Source organism: Scardinius erythrophthalmus, assembly GCF_964197995.2.
Source record: "Scardinius erythrophthalmus genome assembly, chromosome: 1".
In the NCBI taxonomy this organism is placed as follows: Eukaryota; Metazoa; Chordata; class Actinopteri; order Cypriniformes; family Leuciscidae; genus Scardinius; species Scardinius erythrophthalmus.
In genome coordinates, this window is record NC_138221.1 from 67,728,292 (window position 1) to 67,733,866 (window position 5,575).

Genomic DNA, 5,575 nt, shown 5'->3' on the forward strand with positions numbered 1-5,575 from the left:
TCTCTCTCTCTCTCTCTCTCTCTCTCTCTCTCTCTCTCTCTCTCTCTCTCTCTCTCTCTCCCTCTCTCTCTCTCTCTCTCTCTCTCTCTCTCCCTCTCTCTCTCTCTCTCTCTCTCTCTCTCTCTCTCTCTCTCTCTCTCTCTCTCTCTCTCCCTCTCTCTCTCTCCCTCTCTCTCTCTCCCTCTCTCTCTCTCTCTCTCCCTCTCTCTCTCTCTCTCAGTAACATGTGCGGGCGCAGCGCTGCTGTCAGTCATCTATCACAGTGGTTCCCAACAGGGGGGTCGCGGCCCACAAGGGGGTCTCAGCGAGCTCTCTGGGGGGTCGCGTCATATTTTGAAAAGTTTTGAGTAATGAGCATTCAAGTCGTCCGTAACTTCTTCTATGTTAAAAATGTACAAAATGTATATAATGAGCGAGTTCATTATGAATCCATCTTCCAAACCGTGTTTTTGTCTTATTCTGAATCACTATGGTACACCTATAATAAGTGTTTATATTGGGACTATTTAACACTGGTTCGGATCGCCGCCCCTGCGGAGTAGTGGTACTTGACCTGCGTGACTCGTCATAGCCAAACACAGAGAAGTAATTCCGGCTCCAAAAGACGCATTATTCTGTTAACAAACGCATGTTTATTAACGATCGCTATAGCGCAAAAAAAAAGGAATGCATGCTTTAAGGAGAACGATCATATTACATTAGCTAATTTTATCCATTCCCTGGCCTGGCTGACCAAAAATGGGATTTTAACCATGACAGCCTTAAAAAACAAATACAAATGGGCCAGACTGACCCTTGAGGATGATAAAGATGTCTTACCCTGTTAAAGATCTCTCCACCATTGACCAAATTACTCACGACCAGCAGATCCTCACACTTATTGATAAAGCCTCACAAATAACATGCAAGTATTGGGGTCCCAGACAGCAGTAATTTTGTAATAGCCTATATAGGCTATTCATTCTTTTTTTTTTTTTTACCTACACACCAGTGTGAATACTGATATTTTTTTATTGCGATTCAAATAGGGCCAATTTATAGGCTACTCTTAGGCTTACGTTTTTAAATTACAAATGGCCCACTGATGTTTTTGTTATTGTATTTTCAATATTAGGCTATAGGCTATTATTTGTGCATAAACATATCTGGTTATAATAAACATAGCCTACCGTTTGCTTGAAAACAACATATTTTGTCATCCTTGCTGCTAGCCAACAAGAGCGATAATATCATTAAATGTGAAGGGGGGGGGCCCTAAAATATTTTCTTGGGAAAAAGGGGGGTCTCAGACAATAAAAGGTTGGGAACCACTGATCTATCACTCACCGATCAAATAAGGCTTAAGGCTTAAGGCTTTCCAATTATCACTCCACGCCGGTGTGGAGAACACATTAGTCCTAAGCTCAGACTCATCTCTTCAATCGGACTCATTTGTTCACCACACCGGTTCTGTTACTGAAGAATCAACACGAGACAACGATATGGCGCAACCAAACTGTTACATGATTGGCTGTTAGCGTGTCACTCCCTACGTTGCTAGGTTACCATAGACTGAGTGCCTTTGTTCATGCAACCAAACTTGCTTCACAACCTCTGGTTTCTTCCGACGAAGAAAAAAAGAAAAAAAAAAATATATATATATATATAATATATATATCGAGCGCATTTCTTATTGATATTGATTACATGTATATTGCGAGACATATCGTTTTATCGCCCAGCACTACTTTAATCCATGTTTTTAACTAATTGGGACATTCTACCAGAAACGTACATTTCCACTTTAAAAAATCTTGGGGGAAAAAATATTTTTCTTAAATCTGAACGTTGAGACATATGGAGGACATGTTAAACTATGAGAAACACATATCATGCCATCTCTGCATGATTTTATGATTAAATAAAATACATTTTTATACGCATTTCACCCCTAAAATGTCAGGCCCGGTCACAGACAAATGTGTGTATGTTAGAATGGTTTCCTAATGAATTTCTTTGATACAGATAGCATTTTCTTATTGATCACATGTCCCTGATTGTATCTAACATGGTTTTATAATTCCTTTAAGAAATATAAGTAACTTTTAGGTCAACTGTAGTACACAAAATCACAGAATACCCACCAGGCACTCATATAGTTGTAAAATAACTACCTTTACATAGGAGATTTTTATAAAAACATAGTAGTGGATATATACCCCCACCTTCATCTACACAGTTAAAGAGATTAATAAATTAATATTTCCTCAAATAATACACTTTTGTCATATTTCCTGTGTGACAGGACTGACCATGGCGTGACAGGACTGACTTTATGGATTTTGATGATGCAGAAAAAGTTATGTTTTGTGTTCTTTATTTAAGTTTTGATTGGCATTTATTTTTTAAATTATTATTATAATTTTAATGTTAATGTAATATTAGACTATGGTAAAATTCAGCCAAGGACATACATAATATTGCCAAAAGTATTGGGACAGCCCTCCAAATAATTGAATTCAGGTGTTTAAATCACTTCCATGGCCACAGTTGTATAAAAATCAAGCACCTTGGCCTTCATTTTACTATTGTATGCGTTAAATACATAACATATGCAATAAATGTAATAAAAAAGAACAATAACATTAATTTGTAAGGCCGTGTGTCACACAGGAATGTGACAGGGCCTGACGGTCGGCCATTTTAAACTGCCATTACTCAGCATGCTAGCACGCTAGCATAAAAACTGTTAACATGCAAGCAAGGAATTTCAATAACCTTTTTAGACATGTTTTGGATTTAAAACATTTTCATTATTTTCTGGAATGTTAACCGTGACAGGGCCTGACCCTTTAGCTCGTCTTCCTAAAATAAAACATACAAAAACAAGCTTAAAATCATACAATTCAATGACAGAATTCAGCCTTGATCAATGTTAGCTTCACCTGGGTCAAATGATGTCACTTCCTCTGTGTGATACCCTTAAAGGCGTATTTCACACATTTTATGTAGAGTTTTATGTAAACGTGACAGGACTGACCAAAACATGGGGACAGTTGTAAAATAGAATTTATTTGTAGAATTTATATATAATTTTATGTTTTTGATCAGTTGATGTGAATGATAACAGCTTAAACTTGTTATTGATGAGTTTTTTTTTCCTAAATAACAGTTTGTAGCATATCAAAACTATGAAAGCTGTAGCTCCAATTTGGCTGAGGACAAGGACATGGACAGGATTTGTAATTTTCAAAAGTGTTTTTAATAAAGAAAAAAATATCTGAGAACCTAATGAATGACATATTCCTTTACAGAACAACTCACAGAAATCAACTATGAGCCAGTTTTAGACATTTTTGGATGAAATACTTTTTTATTCACTGTAACAATTCAAGGACAGATAATGTGCGTTTCTGGTAGAATGTCCCAGTTATTTATCACATTAACTGTCTTACCATGAATATTAACCCTTATAAATGAAATATGGTTCTTCAAAATAAATCCTCAACAGGCAATGAGAGCTGTCAGAGTGTTTCTGTTGAACACAAGCACTGAGACCCGGGGGAGAGAACAGCAGAGAACAGGAGACAGACGCTGGGCATTTTTATTTCATTTGTGTAACGTTACATTTTATTCTTAAACATTAAAAACACTCTTTTGTGGTAAAATACGAGCAAAGGTTAAAAAAAAGTGTAATTCCAAAAAATAAATTTGGAAAAATAAATAAAACAAAATTTAGGAAAAATAAAACGGGATTCATTGGGCCCTACATAACTCCGACTGGTTTTGAGCAAAGTATCTGAACAAACAGTGTAGCTACTCAATCAGTGACAGGCTACAGCTACTAGCTAACTTGACCTCGGCACACAAGGTAAGGAGTATGAATGTTTGATTTATGTTGAAGTGTTTGGGACATTGGCTTTAAATGATGAGCGTTTCGTTTTTGTAATCAGGCTTTCAAAGTATATCAAATTTATTCATCGGCTAATATATCAGATATCAGCTTTCGAATATAAATAAATGATCAGTTATCGAAATCTGCCCAAATGTTCATATCGGTGTATCCCGAATTTGATTTCCAAAAACAAAAAAACAAAAAAACAAAACAATACCTTCTGCACATCTCTGACTTCTGACTGGGACAGAGTTCATTTGGAGAGTGGAGGGTTCAACCTCACTGAGAATCTACAAAACATAACATTAGACATGAAACAGTGGTGTAAATACGTGAACACTAGATCTCACAGATGTCTCTGCTTCGTTTGCTCATTCTCTTTCAGCACAACTCTCACTTACCTTGTCTAGTCCCACAGTAAGAGCAGCACAATCACTGCCTGATGACCACTGTATAAAACCACAAAGAGACTGTGATCGACAGAATCCCTCTCCAGCTATCACAGACATTATTGTGTGAATTGCTGTTGAAAAGAGAACTTATATTCTTTTGTGAAACCTGTTGTTTGAGTCCAACGACCATTTAGACTGTGTGAGTTTAACTAGTTAAACCGTGTAGGGAGACGGGCGCCAATTTATTTGGATGATCCATCCCTAAACTTTTCTCCTGTTTATTTCTAGTCAGGGAGAGAGGTAAGACAACTGTCTTTAATTTTTCATTTCTTTTGTTAGGTAATTTATCTGGGTTTAAACTTTAGGAAGTCCTTGTTTTGTTTGTTATTTTGGCCTGGCCCTCTCCTGACGATATGGTTATTTAAGTTTGTTTGTCTGTTTGTTGATCTTTGTTTGCTTTATAAATATGTTGGTTAAACCTTTAATAAAAGAAACCCATTAAGCATACTCTTTCAGTTTTCTTTTGTTGCAAGGTGCAAATCAATAGGTGTTGTGTAGCCTTTTGGAGATAAAGGTGAAAAGGAATTAAAGCTGGGATAGACGGAAAGGAGATTTCTCACGTTTATTTATTTACTTTTGTTACATCATTTGTTACTCCCTCTTTAAAACCCCGAGACTAAAGTGGGAACGTAACAACACTAGCAGGGTTTAAATCCCAGTTCTGCAGACGGGGAACGTTATAACACTGCGCTATAATGTGCCCCTATTAGAACTACGTTATTCTATTCAATACTTTTATGAATTCTATTGAGAAACCATGAAAAAAAATGTGAATCAAGACTTAGAGTCAGTGTTCAGAAATGTTTAATTATTATGTTTTGAACTATGCTGTATAGCTGTGTTTGTTGTCAATTTAATTATTAAAAACTGCCATTATTTTATATGAAAAAGTTAATAATTGTATTTTATTGAAAATATTTTAGTTTATTTTGTATCTTTTTTTTTTAGATCAGAAAACATGTTACTGTAATCTTTCATATGTTCATGTTACCCCTCATGTACCTATGGGGCATGTTGTCACATTTCATTTCCATTTTTTGGGGGTAAATCAAGAAAAAAGTATAAACTCTATTATGAAACAAAACCACATAACTATAGCCTACTAGACGTGTGAAATTAATGAGGGAAAAAGTAAATACTCTGAACCCCAAGTAGGTTTAGTGAAAATGTTGTACCCCACTCTCCCTCTATACCCTCTCAGTTCCACTTGCATGAACTGGATTTAGAAAAAAAGATCTTTGCTTAGTGA